Source organism: Lissotriton helveticus, chromosome 4_1 (assembly GCF_964261635.1).
Source record: "Lissotriton helveticus chromosome 4_1, aLisHel1.1, whole genome shotgun sequence".
Classification (NCBI taxonomy): Eukaryota; Metazoa; Chordata; class Amphibia; order Caudata; family Salamandridae; genus Lissotriton; species Lissotriton helveticus.
Genome location: NC_136063.1, coordinates 1,668,747,480 through 1,668,768,074, shown reverse-complemented (window position 1 = coordinate 1,668,768,074; position 20,595 = coordinate 1,668,747,480).

Genomic DNA, 20,595 nt, shown 5'->3' with positions numbered 1-20,595 from the left:
TTTGCGCTATTGAGTTGTGTTTTCTTTGTTGGCACCTCTGAATGTTTTTGTGCATCATGTGTCTTCCTGGATTTTACACCTCTGAATGTTTTATGCATCATGTGTCTTCTTTCCTTACACCTCTGAATGTTTTATGCATCATGTGTTTTCTTTTTCCCTACACCGCTGAATGTGGTTTTTGATGCATCATGTGTAATGTGTTCTTGCTTCTACCCCTAAATGTATTTTATTCTTAGGTGGTTGTGTTTTGCCTAGTATAGTTTATACTAGAGATTTTATGTGTCCATGCGTGATCTAGGCCTATGGTTATTAGTATTGCGTAGTGTGTACCTACCTTTGCCAGTAGTTACTGGATGTGATTTATAACTGTTATTTTATATCCTTTATTCTAATTTCTGACGGTATTTCTATTTCTAAAAATGTTGATTATGACAGTGGCCCATGTGGCCCTGTCCTGTAAATAATCCCTTATGAATATTGCCCGTGCCAGCTGGCACAATGTACATGTGTGATTTCTATCTGATGTGTTTTGACAATACAAAAGTTATTTTAATATAACCTTGTGTGGAGTTCCTTTTGTGGTGTGCCTAGGATGTTGTTGCTGTTGTGTGCTGGCGCAAATGCTTTACACATTGCCTCCGAGTTTAGCCTTACTGCTCGTGCCAAGCTACCAAGGGGGTGAGCAGGGGTTATCTTGGCGTGTGACTCCTTCGCCCTGACTAGAATGGTGGTTTCTGCCTGGCTTTGGCGTCAGCCTTAGCCTACCAGAAAAGTCAGTTCTAACACTGGGTAATAGTTCTATCTGAAGAGGCACTCTGTTCCAATGATAGGGAAGGGAGGGAAAGTCCTTTCAACCAGTCGTCAACTTGATTCACCTCAATATTGTTGTCCTCGTGATATATGTTCTGAAAAAATTCCCGAAAGGCTCTCCTAATATCATCGTCAGCAGAGTACGTCACATCGTCAGAGATGATTTGATCTATGTTATTTTTGACTCGGTCGGCTTTTGACATCCAGGCCCCCTCCCCGTATTGGAAGTGAGACAGCTTACTAGCCTCCCATCTCTCGAGAATCCGTGCATTCAAGATTGAACCCAGTTCCCCTTTTAGAGTGAGTAACTTATTTTGCCATTCTTGTAGGGTTTCTGGGGAGGCAGCAGGGTGCAGCATGATAGACTCTTGTACCTTAGCGATATTGGTTTCCAAAGAAGTAACCGCTTCTCTATAGATCTTATTTTGATATGAGGCCTTGTTAGTTATCAGGCCTCTCAAGAAAGCTTTGAATGTGTCCCAGACACAACCTGGGGAAGCGGACCCGATGTTATTGTCAAAGAAGTGTTGTGCTTCAGTTTTAAGAAAGGTGATATAATCAGGGACCGCTAGTAAAGAACAGTCAAACGACCAGATTCTCGACGGGTTGTTAGGAAACCCCCCAGTTCTAAACAAATTGCCGCGTGATCAGATAGCTGGAAAGGAAGGTGAGAAATGTTTTGCACCAAGCTGACTAATTGCTGGCTGATCAAAATGTAATCTATTCTTGACTGGTGGTGATATTTATAGTTACGGAATGAGATGCCTTGTTGAAGCCCTGATCTTAGTCTCCATATATCAACATATTCTAGCTGTTTCATATTGTTAAGTAGAAAAGCCCTAGTTTTAGAGGGGGTTATCGGTCTATTAGTCGGGGATTTGTCCAATTTAGGATCTAAAACTATGTTGAAGTCTCCAGCCAAAATAGTCGGCTCGGGAAAAGAAAGTAGATGGGAAAACATAGATCTCAAGACCGAAGGCTCGTCTTGGTTGGGACCGTAATATCCCGCTATAGTGTCTGGGGCCCCGGCAATAATTACAGATACAATAAGCCACCGTCCCCCTGTATCCACTAACTTACCAATTAATCTAGCCTTTAGCGTCTTTTTAAAGATAATTGCAACTCCTCTAGTATTTACTGATTGTGTTGTAAGACACAAAAATCGACCCATCTTTTTTTTAAACAACTGAGAGCATCTCTGTCTCAGTGAGATGGGTCTCTTGAAGAACAAGAACATGAGCATCTGAATCACGAAGGTATTGCATTATCTTCCACTTTCTAGGACTGTTACGCAGGCAATTTACGTTCCAAGAAAGAACCTTTAATGTATTCATAGGAACATCTACCCCCTCCCCCAAGACTAAGGCCAAGCCCCCCCCCACAATATCTACTATTGTTGACCTTTAAACCACCAACTCTCCAAAAGCAAAAAACCGAAGCAGAGCAAAAAATGAGGACTTTAAAAAAAAATGTCCCTTGCCACCCCACCCCGTGCCCCAGACAACCCCCCTTCCCCCCATGGGAAACCCTTGCTCTATCTATCTGGAAGTATCCAGAAGATAGTGCCCCTTCTGCATTCCCATCCTGTCTACACCCAAACCTCATCTGTGTAAAAAGAAAAAAACACTTAAAAAAGCAAAACATGAATATATATCATGACAATTATGCAGTAAATTCTTAAATAATATCTTACTTAATTCCTTTCACTATTACATCGCTTCTAACAGCTATTTTATTCTTTCCAATTCTAGTGATAAGTAAATCTTTTCTCAGCACTTATTGATCCCCTTAAGCATTTCCCCTTTTAACCTGATGCCCCTTTATTCTTATCTTTATCTTTTCCTTTTCCCATGGACATCAACAAATCGTCCACAGCTTTTACCGATCTGATATTATGCATTGTGTTATTATACATAACCTTCAATGCTGCCGGAAATACAAGTTGAGCTACGGCCCCTTGGCTCCTAAAAGCTTCAAGTCTCCTCCCGAACTCCCACTGTTTCTCAAGCGTGACCCTTGAGAAGTTGGACCTGATCTGAAAGTTGAAACCCTTCCCACTCACAGATTTCTGCTTAAGGGCTAAACTCAGGATGGCCTCTTTAAGAGTGTAAGTGTGGAAGTTCACTAATATTTTTCTCGGTTTTGTTTTTTGAGGGTTCTTCCTAAAGGGATCTCTATGAATGCGTTGGATGTCTATTGCCAACTCTTCCACCGATTGATCTAACCTTAAAGATTCCTTTAACAGGTGGATAACATACAGCTTAATATCTGATCCCTCACTACCCTCAGGAACATTAAGAATGCGGAGATTACTCAACGGGCGTTGTTCTCCAATGACTCCATCCTTTCGGCCAGCATCAGATCCTCTTTCCTAAGCTTCGCAATATCCACATTGGCTTCTTCCAAGTGCAGGGAGAGGCCCGATACTGTGTCCTCCAACACTACTGTTCTTGAGGTAAGACCGTCGATTTTACTGTCCAGGGACTCACAAAAGTTCCTTATTTCAGATTGGTTCGCTGCTGATGCCTCAAAGCCTTTCTTGATATCTGCTGACAGGGACGAAAACATGGACTGTAAGCATGTGACCAGAGATGAATTATCTCCACCTTCCACCAAAGAACCGGAGAGGGCCATCATGCAGCTATCCTGAAGGTCATGAGACCCATGCAGTGGTGTCACTAAAGATAACGCAGGTGGTAAAATAGAGGTAGGCAATAGAGGCAAGAGAGGTTGCATGGACCCTATTACTATAGGAGTAGCGGCAAACATCTCAGTAGGATTCTTACCAATTTTTGGTGAGCCATCCACAGTGTTGACAACCTCAATCTTAACCTCTACGGGGGTTGTCGTGCCCTCGTTAGACTCATAAGCATTATCAACCACATCAACAGCTTTATCAATCGTAATATTTGCTGTAGGAGTAGCTATGGGTATTGTAATAGAGGCAATAGAGGCCGCCCCTTGGGACTCTAATGACGCCATCGGGATTGGAGAGCCTTCAGGAAATTCGTTAAAAGGTTGCTGGTCTGAAAGGTGCAGAACCTGTGGGATTGCTTTAAAATAAGACCGCAGTGACGGAGTTACCTTTGACCCAGTAATAATCGATGTTTTGGGGCTTTTAATGCTCCTGGCCGGTTTAGAGGAAAAAGCCAGTTTTGCCTTAACTTCTCCAGACAAATAAGAAGAAACTTTCTTTTTTGTGAATCTTGTCAGAGCGATTGGACCCAGATCAGAAATGGGGTGGCTGCTACCACTGTAAGACTCAGATCCAGACCCAGTCGCTAAATTTTTAGCACCTTTTTTAGCACCTTTAACCTTATTACAACTATGAGCTCGTTTCCCTTCCTTCTTCCTGCAGGCAGCCTGCTTTAAGACTGGAAAAACACTGGGGCCCCCTAAAAAACCCAGACCCCCCGCTTCCACCGACTCCAAGCTGTCCACTCCTTGCTCACCGGGCTCCTCTTGCCTACTTGAAAGCCCCAAACGTCGTGCTGTAACAGGCACCACCTTACTACCTTCCGTAATGGCTCCAGGCTTTGCCTCCACCTCCTCCTCCTCGACCTTCTTCAGGCTTCCCCTAGCAGCACGGGAGCCGAAGCTGGAACAGGACCCCACTGAGGTGCCACAGGGACCCAAAAGAAGACTACGTGTCGTCCTCCCCCGACGGAGCTGCAGGGCGGCCAAACACCAATGCCGCAAGCCAGAAACAGCTTGCAGCAGATCTACTAGAGTAGGCGGCAGGGTCAGCGGCAGATTCAGCTTAGGCGAGGGAGGGAGGGAGAGCGGAGCCGCGAACGCCGAACAGGTCAGACACGCCCCGTCTCCGTCTCCGCGCATAGATCCCAGAGTGGGACGGAGGCTCCATAACAGACGTGAAATATCAGACAAATATCGGACAAACTCACAAAGCCAACCAAATAATGCTCATGAGGGAGTACTGTGCAACATTTCGCACTCAAAAGGTGAAAAAAGACCGTGGCCCAACATCAGAGGTGCAGACGGACGGGACCGACACGCAGGTCAGAGCACCGCGGCGGCTAACGTGCTGCCGCCATGTTCCCCCGTCACCTCATTAGCCACGGTGGACTATTTGTTCTAGACTGCTTTATAGCTGTGATACTTTGATAATAAAAAAGTGGTGCCAAATGAAGGAGATTTAATGAAGATCTTGTTTCCGAAGAAATGCATTAAATTAGTAGTTTCTGAATACAGTGGTGGAAGTGTTCTATCTCGCTGTATTAACATGCTTCAACACATTGAAGCCACTTTGCTTTATGTTCTAAGTGATTGCATACATCAGAGCTTGTGCGCGGATTCCGCCACAGTGGCCGCCACTCTTTCCCAGCACAGACACAGCATTACGCAGATAAAAAAAAGTCTACTTGTGGGGATATTAAATGTGAATGTACACTGGAACTTTGATACACAAAATGCAGGAATGCTCATCTACCCCACTCCCCGCTCCACCTCCCCCAGAAACAGCTACAGCCATGTCGCAGACCGTGGGGCGCAGGTCTAGGTTCTAACAATAATAGCGTAGTAAAGTGATTTGCGTGAGACTGGGCGGGCGGGGGCACTCAGAGGGAATGGGTGCGCCAGGAGTGACACTCACCGACAACACCAAGCTCTTCTACTCCACGTCGTCGTCGTTGGGCGGGCAGGCAGGCAGGCAGGCAGCCGCAAGCACCTCAGCAAGTCTTATTCTGCCCGGCAGCACAGCGCCCAGGGGCAGGCAGGGGCCAGGTCCGGAGCCAATGAACTGCATTTGACCCTGGCTCTGCACGTCCCGCGGCCTAATAATCATTGCCGGTCAAATTGTTCATGAAGCAGCTAGAGCTGCCTGCGAGTGCGAGCAGTTACGCCCAAGCCTGCCGGAAGCCTGGAAACGCAGCATTCGCAAGCATTTGTGCTTGCACTTCAAACACATGTGCCGCGCCGCCCCAAAATAGTGCCGCCTGGGGCGGACCGCCCCCCCCCCAGCTACGCTGGTGAGTTTGACCCTTCTTTTGAATTATATGCTCAATGATTTTTTCAGTCAGACTTTTAAATTAATTGGTTTTAATTTGTTTATTTTCGGCCCGTTATAAATTCCGGTAGCGAAATTTCACGCAAAAGCCACCATGTCAATAGAAATTATGATCCTAATTCCTGCCAGATTTTTCTAATCCTGCATTGTTTCCGCGCTCCTCTGCTAATTTACAATGAAAATTGGAGCATACCATAGTGACTATCTCTCATCCTCTTTCTTTTTCCTCCTTCCCCTCCGTTTGAAGTTTCCCTGTTACGTCAATCAGGGAATTGTAAGCGCGCTGCTCACTCATGAGGGTTTCAAGGCGCTGAGGGTGGAGGGGGGGGGGCGTACACTGTGTGCATCCAAAGTGCCCTCTGTTTAAAGCACTCTGGCACGTAAAGGTCTGGGTCGTGCTATATAAATCTGCTAAATAAAAAGTATTAATTAAAAAATAAATTTTAAAATATTATAAAAATATGTTTAAATACTTCTAAATTAAATATATACATTTTAACCGAGTTTACTGAATACTAAATGACAAATAAAAATGTAAATGAGGATGAGTAATTTTAGTTTGAAGTTTTGTTTAACAACTATAATGTTTTAAATACAGTAATATATTTAAATACTGTTTTCATTTAATACACATTTCATTTGACGAGTTAAGTTCTATACAACTTTACTTTATTATTTCATGTTAATAATACATATTTTAAATTACTTACATTATATTATACAAGAAATTATCATTCCTTTTTTTGGGGGGCTGTTAATATTAGACTTTATTAAATGTCCACGTACTTTTAACTAGGGAGATTTCCACCATGGTGGCAGAGATCTCCACCAACCTGTTACAATTTACTAGTACTATCTTTCCACTGACTCATTTGAGGTTTAGGAGACAAGTCTACTTCTAGGTATAAATCACTACTTAGAAATGATGAATAGCAAATAAGTGGAACATTACTCCTAGGGGTAAGAGTAAATATACAAGAGTAAATACAGATTTGAATATTTACTTTGCAAAACGGGCCCACGCTTATGCCTCATGCGAATATGAAGAATTCGGTATCCATGTAACATGAGGAATAAGTAGTTAAAAGTGTACATACAAATTGTCTTTGGTTGAAATTAATCAAACAGCAGAATAAATATGACTTTCGTGAAAATATGCCTAATAAAAAAAATGTGTGTGCTTTTTATTCTTTGTTAACAGTAAAATGTGTATATTTTGGAGCAAATCCCTATGTAGTATAGAATATTACTTATATCGTTTGTGATGTTCCTATATCTATGGAAACTTCCAACATCAACTCTACCTTGGTATGTACGTTTGATAGTGTTATGTTGTAATTTGTGTATAAGTGTCATCACTTTCAGTTTAAGCTCTAGCCCTAAGATTGTGTGCAATCTTTCTGAGCGCTGGACAATTGGCATTTTGATAGATCATACCCCATGGAGTGCACATGACTAACAATACCGCTCAATTGCTCATTATATCAGGAACTAATTAAGTCATCTTTCCCCTGTGCACTGCAGTTACTAACACTCCCGTGCAAGTAAAACAAGAAGCGCTGCTTGCATTTGAAAGCCTCGCCAAGATTAGATCTAATGAACTGCCTCGACATTTGAAAGAACCATAGCCTTCTGAAGTCTGATGTTAAAATATGGATACAAATTGGTGCTACCAGTGCATATCTCTGTGAAGTTCCTGATCAAAGCGAAACACTGGGATCTTTAAAAATAACCTCTCGAATTTCTGACTGAGAGAGCAGCCTTCTGTCCCTTTCGATAACTGCTCAGACCCATCTGGGGTCACTGTCATCTCTCTGCTTTGTTATTTTCTGTTGTAGGATGCCTCGGGATTACGTCGCTTGAAAATAAAACAAGCAACATCAAATGAGAAAAGGACATTCACACTGAAATACAACAGAATCCACAAAACGGTGTCAATGGCTAGTACAGACACCCTGACTGGCGGAACGAAACTTGAGGGGTTCCCTGCAAGGCACGTGGAGGGGCCCCCTCCGGACTCAATCACGAGCTCTCCGGCCAGAGTACTGTGCTGTGGCGGTCCCCTGGAGCTTGGCGTCCCCCACACCGCGGGGTCCTGTGTTACGCCACTGGACACGCCATGCTTTCTGTTCCTTGCTTGATTCATTTGTAACATTTATGAGCAACCTGGACATGAAGACCAACTTCAGGAAGTCCCATGTGAAGGCTCGCTGCTTGGGTAGGAAGTCCTTGTCATCCATAAAGATGCAAGAAGAGGCCTAGTATTATGTTTGATGCCAATAGTTCTTGGCAACCACAGGTAAACATTGTGAGAGCGAAATTAGGGAGGGCAGCAGGGTCTCTATTTAAGGTTTTCTCAGAAGAGGATAGGAGCACCACCTCTTCATTCTTTAAATATTTATAGTTTTCAATGTGCCCCCACGGCCACCTATGGGGCAGGGGTGTGGGAATACCATAATATGACTCACATACACATAGAGGAAAACAGGATCTGCAGGCGACTAATGAATTTACCGCCCTTTAGCTCCAATTTATTTTGCATTCCATGCTTAATTTGGTTCCTATTTACGACCTTATCAAGTTGACCCCCTTTTGTTATGGGTGAATGTATGGTCAAATAACAAAGTTTCTTTTAACATAGAGGTTATTTGTGACTGTTTTAAGCAAGACAAGGTTTTGTCCATGCCTTGATTAAGCTAGATCAATAAGACCCTAGCTGATATTGAACTTTTAGATTTGTTTTCCGCACCAGACACTATTAGTAAGTTTGATAAAAGGTGGGTTAAGTCCCGTTTTCAAGAGTTTTCTCTTAAAGAATTGATGACGCTTTGTGACAGCATTCTGCACGTGACTACCTATTTTCTTTTTTGTTGAGTGATCCTGCCCCATATTTAATCTTAGAACTTACATGTTAGAAAAAGTTGCTTCATGCCGTTCACATCAGAACCAAAAGACCTCAGCTGTGGAGTCTGTTGTAATCAAACGAATACCAAACTCCAGGGTAACTTAAGGTAGTATTTATTAAGATTGTAGGTTCAGGATAAAAGGTACAGAGAGCCCCACCAGGAGCAGCCTTCCTGCTGAGGAATGTTGGATGAGTGAGGCTGCCAGTTGGTGTATGGGCTGAGCAGTAGGAAGGCTGCTCCTGGTGGGGCTCTCTGTACCTTTTATCCTGATCTTACTATCTTAGTAAATACTACCCTAAGTTATCCTGGAGTTTGGTCTTCGTTTGATTACTTTAGTAAGTTGTATTGTATTGTATTGAACCTTATTGTTCAATTAATTAAAATCATTCAAATATACTATCATTACCAAATGAGGTTCTAAATAATTGATTGTCCCTCAAAGCCCAAAAATGTTCAGGAGAAGATGTCGCAACAAACAAGCTGGCAAAGTAACGGTCAAATAAAAATGCAACCATCACCAGAAGTCCAAGGGTACGAAAAACAGCAAGCCGGTGTAGCACTTGAATCAAAAAGCGGGTTAACCAATGGGAGCTCAGGTGCATCCAAAACGATCAGCAGGGAAAAAAAGGGCAGCACATAGGCAGCACGCTGGGAACATCCTGGGTGGCTCTAGGCATACACAAGCTGCACAAAGTTGGAGCTGGACAACACTCTGAGAGCTGCGGAAGCCAGGGCTTGCGCTGAAGACAATGGAAGGGAAGAGGCAGTTGAAGGCAGGTGAATCTACGAATTTTAAGCATTTAAAAAAACACCTGCTCAGCGGGATGGAAGTTTAGAAAGTTAACTCAAAAGCGTCAAACACAGCATTTTACGTCACCAACTGGTTCAGGGAAAAAACTCTTCCTCTTGGATGCACCACTCAAGCTGCTCTTCCTCCTATGGACTACAGGGACTCCTTCTCCTTGCTGCCCTCTTGGCATGCAGTTTGGGGACTCCACTTCATAGTTGCACTGCTGAACACGACTTCTGGGGACTCCTCCCAGATGCACTTCCACATGCAGGCTCTGGGGAAATCACTTACTTGTTGCACCTCTGGGGAACTCCTCTTCATGGAGACGCATTCCCACGATTACAGCAGAACGGTAGATGGAAAGTAAAAACACTGAAGCTTCACTCCAGACAAAACCAGGAAGACACAGCAGGAAATGGAACGCACAAGTTGGGGCCAGCAGGTCTAAAGGTCACTGGTGAGGCTCAGGGCTGCCAGCTTGCTGTATACACAAAACTCAGTTTCAAGAGGAGCTTCATGAAGTTTTTTTTCAGTTGCAAGTTACTTTAGGCTTTAACTACACGTAGATCATATTTCCATAGTTGAGCTTCCATCCAGTTCACTTGCAGGTTCTTCTTTGTAAATCGTCGCCAAAATGTTGTAAACAAACGAAGATCCAACTCCAGGGTAACTTTCCACAGCATCATCACGCACCAACATTCCACATCACACTCTCATTGGTTGAGCAGCAGGCATAACAGAGTCCCAAAGGATCATCACTGTGCCGCACACTTTTCAATAGATGACTGACAGAATCTCAGAACCAAAAACATTGTGTGGACAGATTATTGTGCCAAAAATATCAAGGACCACAATATTGAGAAAGTAAGTGGCAATAGGTAAGTATAGATTTACTTTTCTTAACTCCACATCTACATACCTTGAAGATATAGATATCGTCAAGCTACATATATGTGGAGTTTTATGTAGTAAAACTTTGCGTATCTATAGAAACTTACCATCACAATATCTTTGTCCTTGATATTCTTGACAAAATATTTAGTTCCATTATATATTTTTTTCTGATATTCTGTCTAAACTCCCTTTCCAACATATACATGACTTCTCTGACTAAGATCATCAGATCCCATGGAATAAACACCATCTCCTATGCTTACAACACCCAGCTAATTTTTCCCTCTCAGATGATACAGTCAACACCAAGACAAACTTCGGACAATGAATGTTGTAAATGGCTCTTTCTGCTGGGTCACCCCGATCCTTTTGGACATGTACCTTTTAGTTTTACATAACCTGGTGCTGAAAACCCCCCAAATTTGTTTTTTACTACCGTGAGGTCTATCCCTTTCATAGGTCAACATTGGGGATTCCTTAATACATCAATTAAGTATAATTCCTGATTGAGAAGGAGTCGAAATGTCAGGTTATAGGACCTATGGATTTGTAATGAAAATTCTTCTTGAATAGTAAAATTGGGTTTATGATTACAACTTTAAAATTGCCGCTTTTCGAAAGTTGACATTTTTGTACTCTTAACCCCTGTGTGCCTACTGCCTTACTCCAATACACATCTGAGTTGGGTGACAGCTGGGATTTGTCTATTCCATCTAGACAGTCTTGCACAAAGTAAGCTTTGGCGTACCTGAAAGGCCATTCACATCCTGATTGGCCATTAACATCCTGATGGTTTATCCTCGGCAGGATGGGAGGGAGGAGCTGATGCTTGCACCTGAATAGGGATGTGCCTGTCCTCACACAAAGAACTGCTTACCCCCTATAGTGTGTCCAGAGCCAGGGCTGGAAATGGACAACATTTGTGCACTTATAAAGTCACCTCTTTAAAGTCTCCCCGATTTCAAAGGCACCAATGGGTATGAGAATTTGACTTCTGATCCCACCACATCACTACACTTCTGGACCTGTGAATACTCTGCCAGGAAGAAGGACTGCTGTGCCCCTGAAGGACTGCCACTCTGCTGGGCTGCTGCTCTGGAAGTACTCATTTCCTGCTGTGCTGGCCTGCCTGCTGCCCTCTCTGCCTAGATGAGAAGGCCTGCACCTACACCACTTTAACCCAGAGTGACTCCAAGAGCTTGCCCCCTGTTCAGCAGTCTCAGAGACTGCCTCCAACTCTTCAACCAGCACCTGGACTCAGCCACCTGTGAGTCCTATCCTGTCAAGAGGTGCCAATCCTGTCCTGGGCCATGGAATTGGGTATTTCTGTGCTGCAGCACCAAAATCCATGCATCGTCAACTTTGCACCGGTCAGAACAGATGCATTCCCTTTAATGCTGACGCATCGGCTCCTCGAGGACACCATAGCACTGGCTGCACTGCTCAATGACAAAGCATTACCTTTATCACCAGGGGTTTGATGACGATGCATTGTTCAACTGTGCAACTTGGAACCGATGTATCACCTTCAATACAACAGAACGACAAAGATGCATCACCTTCGACTGCTCCTCGCAGCTGCTCCTTGGTGTCGATGCTTCCTCAGTGAATGGAATGTTCGCAGCATGCCCTGTATGGCTCCTGTAGCCAACCCACACTCCATCACAGTCAGACTGACTTTTCAGATTTGATTTGGTCCAGTGCGACCAGATAGCCTCGGTTGTCACTTTATACTTTTAAGCACTATATTTCAAGATATTCTTTAAAAATTCATAACTCTGGTTCTACATATTGAAATTTTGTCATTTTGGTCTTTTATTGTTCAATAAAATAAGTTTTATATTGTTCACCAAGTGTGGATAATTGAATTTTTGTGCAGTGTTTTCACTGTTATAAGTGTTGCACACATATTTTTCAAATTGCCTCCGAAGTTAAGCCTGCCTGCTCTGTGCCAAGCTACCAAAGGGTTAGTGCAGGTTAATTTAGGGTGTGTATCTGACTTACACTGACTACTATTGTCATCCTTACTTGGACAGAGTGCATACCTCTGCCAACTAGAGAACCAATTTCCAACAATGCATGACCAGTGTGGGCAATTGAATGAAAGAGAGCTGCCTCAAACTCAACACCGACAAAACTGAAGTTCTGATCTTCAGGAATTAGAGCTCACCTTTGGACTCCACCTGGTGGCTCACCAAACTTTGTCCCACACCCATCTCAACCAACCATGCTAGTAACCTAGATCTCATCCTGGACACTAAACTCACTATAAAGTCCCAGGTCAACGCTGCAATGTTTGCATGTTTCCAAATACCTTGCATGTTACGTAAAACCATCAAGTAGCTCCCTCTGGACACCAGACATGCCATCACGCATGCAGATTGGACTATGATAATGCACTCTACGTGGGCATCCAAACCCATCTTCTTCACAAATGTTAATATGGAAAAAGTTGATGCTGATATGAAAAACTATACATTAATTCCTCTAAACTAAATTGTTCTTTATTAATTCATTCACCTTTTGTGAACTCCACATCAACCTGACACACAAAAAGTAGTTACACAAGCACTGAGGCCTAGGCCCAAGATTATTGATTGATAGGTCACAGGTGGGGTGGCATATAGACTGACAGGAAACCTTAGATCAATCCCACAGACAGGCGCAGAAACACTACAATGGTAAAGGGAGATTGGCTCCAATGAAGCACTCATGGAGGGGGTACATGCGCTCCTAAAATACCATAAAGTCAGATGCAACATGAGTTCGGAGCATATAGCCAATCAGGACACAGTACACGCAGTGATCACATGCTCTCCATTCCAGACATCTGGACATGTTTCCCACTGGCCACATTGTGTCCACGCAGGATTGAGGCCCACCTGTACTTCCTTTTAAACAATTAATTTATGATTTCAAAGGCAGCAACTTACATTCCATACCATGCATAGACCTCTAGAAATGCATTATTTTCTACAATGAACTCTATAAAAAGATGCGGCAGATGGATTGTAAATTGAGACAGTACTGAGCCACGATGCCTGAAGCTGTTCTCCCTGGTGCCCAGTTTAATTAAACAAACTGTTCCTGTTTTGCCAAAAGCCTCTTCTCTCTTGTTTTTTCAAGGTATTTCATGTTGAAGCAACATTTTGGCAAGCGACCATCAGAGCAAATTGGTGCCTCAAACCTGACTGCAGCCAAAGAAAGGAGACCCTGCCCGGACGGATTCACATTTGCTTATCAAGGAAGGTGAGCGGACACTGCAATTGATTGAAATTTCTACTGGATCCACAGGACTGAGGTCCTTCCTGAAGCAGCCGTCACAGAGGGTAAGAGACTACATCAGAACATAATGTAAAGCATTTGGCATATCGCAAACAGGGGAGAAGCGTAAAAAGATAACCTGAGTGCCCTGTCACTGACAGAATCTAGCATATAACATATTTTATACATCCTAGCCGAGTAGTCACAAGGCAGCCTCGGAGGCGATACTGCAGAAGGCATTTTTTTTCAATAGTCAGCGTGCTTGGAAAGGTGAATATTTATTGTATAGGCCTTTATGGCTCCCAGGATGTTATTTATGTGATAGAGCTTTGCTGATTGGGCAAAGCTGATACCTCAAGCTCATATTATTTAATTTAAAATGGTTTCTCAGTGTTTCTTTGTGTAGTGGACGTAAGTCTGCTATCTGCATTATGTCAATGTCTGGATGCAGTGTGTAAGCCATTAGGACCGGCCTAGTCGCTCTGTCTCTATCGGGTACACCAAGTATTACTTTTTGTGTGTGGGAGGGCGCCTTTAAAGTAGTTTATGTGCTCCTGGTAGGTGAGCTGACCTTCAATGTCCTCAAATGGACAATATTCCTATGTTATTTCATCTTCAGTGTAAGAATGAAATGTGTTTGTGCATGCAACTGCTGGTAGGACTTTACCCCATAAATAGGACACCTCTGTCCTGTATGACTCGTGTGCCTCAATCACGATTGTTACTGTCCCACCCCCTGCTGTGACTCCATAGTCTGCCAATTTTAAAATAAGGGCAGTTCTGACATTTTTCAAAATTTTTATTTTGCCTTCTTGTTCTCCTTCCTCCACTGCATTCACATGTTGTGCTGGCACATTGATGTCTTCCTCAGCGATAGTGGAAAAAGTTTCAAGGAAACTGAGATAAGGTTTTATGCACAATAGGAACTATGTGTCCTTTACGTTTGAATAAACCTACAGCCAATACATAGGATCTGCCAGTTCAGCTGTGGTGGATTTTCCCTTCCCACTCCAGACATCTCTGGGTAGGGGTCTCTGAGAAAAGCACGACTATACAACTCAAATTTGACTGTTAAATAAGTACCAAACCAATGTTGGCGGCGCCATGTGGTGCAGTTCCTTTAAACCTATATAGGATCTGCATGTTTAGACAACATAAACTGTGAGATTGCTGTCCAGACTGATTCAAGACACCCCCAATGGGTTTGTTTGCCTGTATACCAGCTAGCTCACAGTGCCACTGTAAACTCCTCTTACCAAGGAGAGAATAGTTTTTGGCAACTATCGAACATAACAACCCTGTTCCATCAGGGATCTTGGAAACAGTACAGTACTTTTCACTCAGTCACTCATGCTCACTTAGTCTCAGAGAGATACACAGAATAAATGGTGGGAAAGTTTTTCAATAAGTATTTATTGAACTACTGTCATTCTAGTGTATAATAGGTGTGCTGAAACAACCGTCAGAGAGAATCAAATATAAATGAATATAGGCACCAATAGAGTAAATGGATGGTAGATTCCTACCATAGTTCTAAAACAATGAATACAGGCAGGTATAAAAATACATGACATTAGTAATGCATACTCCTATGATGCAATCCTAACTTGATGTACTTAAGTGTACCTAGCACATATGTAGGTGTAGAGCCAAGAATCCCCCCAGGGTGAAGCCAACCCCATTACCTGAAGTGAGAGTCTGTGAGACCCCGTCTTGGTCTTGAGATGAACACCCCACGAGGGATGTTAGACCACTGCGACTGGAGTGCCTGCATGCAGAAACCACAGCGTCTCACATCAGTGTATCATCATGGAAGTCTTTTTCCTCTGCCTCCCCCAGCAAAGATATGGTGTATATATACCCAAAAGGTACCCACAGGGGTTCTACCTTACAGTGGCATGTCGGCTGAGGATGACGGAAGGTATGTCCCTTATACATAGTTATTATGCAGACGATGGTAATCCTGCTGTGATTCTGAGAATCCTCATGCATAATAAATAAGGCTAGTTTTCTGGGAAAACACACAACATTTATGCACCACCTTAACTAGGTAAAAGGTCAATACCAAATACTGTTATGTAGTACAAAGGCAGGGAAATGTAGGTGAAAAGTTAGGTGACTACCCATGCCTATATTGGGGTACATTATAAAAAATAACAGATGCATCTGTGGATATTGCTGAGCTCATAGTATGTAACACTGTAAGAGTGCACAACATACGTTTGTCCCCTAGGTCAGATAAAAAAAGCTCACCAAAAAGAACAAAGTCATGTTTTTCCCACAAATTTACCAACATTATCATGGATTTTTTCTTAAAATACATAAAACCAGGTTCTCTACACAGGCAAAGAAGCTTAATATTTTTTTACCAAGAATGGCACTCACACATAAAGGCACATACATTTTCCTTGTCTAAGGAGGGAACTTTCAGACACTAAAGCAATTGAACATATGAGAACACACATACAAACTAAATGCACAGGTCAAAAGAGTGACAAGAGGGAGGCATTACTAGAGTTGTGGGCCATGCGCAGACAATTCCAGTGCAACCCAAATCTCTTGAAAAGTCACTAAAACCTCTAATCCCATCCACCATGTCCAACACATAGAACCTCGGAAGCATGAAGAACACACCCTCCTACTTGCTTGAGTGAATATACACAAGTGACAGGGAGTGAAAGGGGCCCCGGTTCCCTGGGAAATGATGGCAATGGTGAGGCTACAGGATTTCTCCAGGTAGCCAAGAAAACAACAGAGAGAAAATTTGAGGGCACATCCTGGCAAAAAAGAACAGTGCATAGCTCAGAGTGAAGGAGACAAACTTGACGGGATGAGGAAGAAAGGCTCGACCTCAGGCAAAAGACAAAAAAAAACCACACAGGAAGCACAGTAAGAAAACAGAACTGTAGAAGTTCTCCAAATAGGAGAAGCGGGGATAGGTAGAGGGCAAAGACTGAAAAGCTTGATCTCTGTGTACCCGTTCTGATATCTGTTGGACTACTGGACTGAGGAAAGGGACCAATATGATAGATCTTGGCCAAAAGGAGGATCATTGGAACAAGAGGACATCGCTATAGCAGAGACATGCATCCGAAATAGAGTTGAAGATCCCAAGTGAAACTTCCCCTACTTGCAGGAATGCCTAAAAAGATGCAAATGCCATTTTAGGGAGAAACCCATAGAGTCACGTGAATTAAGAATGTACCAACTACTACGGAGGGGCATGGCAGGGGTCATATATTTGCCATGGGCAAAGATAGAAAATGAGGGGTAAAGGACAAAGTTACCATCATTGCTGGACGAGCAGGAAAATGGATTTCATGCTTCGAAAACTTTAGGAGTAAACCTAGCACTTGGTGATATTAAAAGTTTGCTAAGTAGCTTCATTGGAGAACAGACTTACCCGGTGTTTGCACAAGCTCACGTCTCAGCAATTATGCTAACAGACACTGAGCATTATTGGGCTGCATTTAGTTCATACACTGGCACATGCATCAAAGCTTTTTGCGATCCCAAACGGTGCGATACGCAAAAATCAACTGTTTCAATCACAAAATTAGCGTTTGCGATGCATCAAGGGTCAAGGCACTCGCAATTTGAGAATTCGCAATTAATTGCGAGTTCTCAAATTGCAATTGCATTTAAGGAATCACATTTTGCGATTCCTTAAATGCAATGCAATGCGAGAACCACTTTTAAGTAGCGGTTTGGCTACTAGGGGGCTCAAATTACCATGAAGTTGAACTTCATGGTGATTTGCAAAAGCTGCGAAAAATGCACTAAAGTGCATTTTTCAAAGTTCTAGGTTACACACACACATGTCCTTGGTGTGTGTGCAACATTTGTGCACAGATCAATTTATGGGGTGCAGCATGGTGTCCTTTTGAAACCCTTGCACCCTTGAAATTGCATGAGCAATTTGTGAGTACCAATTGGTACTCGCAAATTGTGCTTGCAATTTCCCATTCATTTCTATGGGCCTTTAGGCCCATAGGAATGAATGGGAAGCTATTCCTTATTTGCGACTTGCTATTTGCGAGTCGCAAATAAGGAATGTGTAGGAAGTGGGAGTCCTTAATTGCAAATCCTTAATATTCGCAATTAAGGACTCACAAAATCCTCGCTTGATGTATGTGCCTGACAGACTCTGAATATGGATGTCCCTGAGAGATATGTTCCCTGACTCCACTGATATAGGAGGGTTTATGGCAGAGACTATTAAGCCAGGGAAGAGTATAACTGATTTCTTGAATAGAATGAGGGAACAATGGGTACAAGAAACAGGACAGCTGTGGCTTGATACGGGCCCAAAAGTTGCATTATTTTTCAATATTCTTAAAAGGGGATTACCCACCGAGCTACAGAGTGGACTGGACCACGCGTTTACATTGAACACCCATCCCTGTTGGGGTTTAAAAGCATGTAGATTACATTATCAGAAAAAAGCAAGAAAAGGACTGAGAAAATCAGGAGCAAGCCCAGAGAGACACTACTAAATTGGTCCAAAACAAACTGAAAAAGACCGCCCTCAAGGGGGCTGAGTTGGCAGCCACCCTGCAAATGGCACCAGTCTCCAGAGGAACACCGCCAATGAACGCTAGAGTGTTCGAACACAGCTATGGCAGTAGAGGCAAGGGAAGTTGGCAGCAGCAAGACACTAGGGAGTGCTACTATTGCTACAGGATGGGCCACCTGGTATATAGATGCAGGTTAACGGCACACCATGAGCAGAAATCGATGGGCCAGTGCCAGCCACCACAAAACCCCACAAATGTCCATCAACAAAACTAAACATAGGGGAATCAGAATGAAACCTGCTCTCAGATGCTAGGAGTTCTGCCATTCGTCAAACCTCCACAGCAGGGATGAGGTAGTTGGACAAACATGTGGCAGCTGCCAGCGCCGATGGGGAATTCAGCCCAACAGAGACTGGGACCACAGTCCCTACTTGGACAAGGTGTATACCTCTGCCAACTAGAGACCCTCATTCCTAACACACTGCGCTGAGAGAGGGTGACTGAGCTTTCCGCTGCTCCAGGGTCAAGCTTCCGGATTTTATCTCCCCACAACCACAACCACCTTTTAACCTTTTAACCTAATCCTCGCGGCCCCCGCTCCGCGGGAGCCGCTCGAGGCAACATTACCGGGGATCCACTGTCTCAACGAGGAGCTGCAGGAGACGCCCAACGCCCTTGCGGAACTGCGAGGACCAGCGGGCGTTGCGGTTCTTGACTCGCCGCAGCTGGTCCTCTTCCCGCCCCCCTCCCGCCTGGACTAAAGAGCTGAGGGCAGGGTCCTCGGCGCTTTCTGCGCTGAGAGAGGGTGACTGAGCTTTCCGGGCTGCTCCAGGGTCAAGCTTCCGGATTTTATCTCCCCACAACCACAACCACCTTTTAACCTAATCCTCGCGGCCCCCGCTCCGCGGTAGCCGCTTGAGGCAACGTTACTGGGGATCCACTGTCTCAACGAGGAGCTGCAGGAGACGCCCAACGCCCTTGCGGGACTGCGAGGACCAGCGGGCGTTGCGGTTCTTGACTCGCCGCAGCTGGTCCTCTTCCCGCCCCCCTCCCGCCTGGACTAAAGAGCTGAGGGAAGGGTCCTCGGCGCTTTCTGCGCTGAGAGAGGGTGACTGAGCTTTCCAGGCTGCTCCAGGGTCAAGCTTCCGGATTTTATCTCCCCACAACCACAACCACCTTTTAACCTAATCCTCGCGGCCCCCGCTCCGCGGGAGCCGCTCGAGGCAACGTTACCGGGTATCCACTGTCTCAACGAGGAGCTGCAGGAGAAGCCCAACGCCCTTGCGGGACTGCGAGGATCAGCGGGCGTTGCGGTTCTTGACTCGCCGCAGCTGGTCCTCTTCCCGCCCCCCTCCCGCCTGGACTAAAGAGCTGAGGGCAGGGTCCTCGGCGCTTTCTGCGCTGAGAGAGGGTGACTGAGCTTTCCGGGCTGCTCCAGGGTCAAGCTTCCGGATTTTATCTCCCCACAACCACAACCGCCTTTTAACCTAATCCTCGCGGCCCCCGCTCCGCGGGAGCCGCTCGAGGCAACGTTACCGGGGATCCACTGTCTCAACGAGGAGCTGCAGGAGACGCCCAACACCCTTGCGGGACTGCGAGGACCAGCGGGCGTTGCGGTTCTTGACTCGCCGCAGCTGGTCCTCTTCCCGCCCCCCTCCCGCCTGGACTAAAGAGCTGAGGGCAGGGTCCTCGGCGCTTTCTGCGCTGAGAGAGGGTGACTGAGCTTTCCGGGCTGCTCCAGGGTCAAGCTTCCGGATTTTATCTCCCCACAACCACAACCACCTTTTAACCTAATCCTCGCGGGCCCCGCTCCGCGGGTGCCGCTCGAGGCAACGTTACCGGGGATCCACTGTCTCAACGAGGAGCTGCAGGAGACGCCCAACGCCCTTGCGGGACTGCGAGGACCAGCAGGCGTTGCGGTTCTTGACTTGCCGCAGCTGGTCCTCTTCCCGCCCCCCTCCCGCTAAAATTGGAAAGTGTCTTGCGCACACGCGGGACGCGCGCGGGGCCAAGCGCGTAGCTAAGCCCGGGCAAAGGGCGGGTCGTTTTGTGGCCATTCGGTGGCTGTAGGAGGCGGGGCTGGGCCCATTCTCTTAACCACTGAAATTACTGTCACCATATCCATCAAGTCAGCTCCCTTTATGAGTACTTGAGTAATGGGCCGATATAGTACCAATATACAGTAACAGTTTGTTCCCTCCCATAAAGTCTCTTTTCACAGTGACCGAATATAGGATTCCCCATCAGATTGTCCGCCTAATAATATCCATCTATCTTGTAACATTGTGTGAGGGGTTTTTGGTTGGGGTTCGTACCCCCACCATTACAGGTTAACTTTTGATACCCTAAAGACCTCAAATCAACTAACACTAGTTCTGAACTATACTA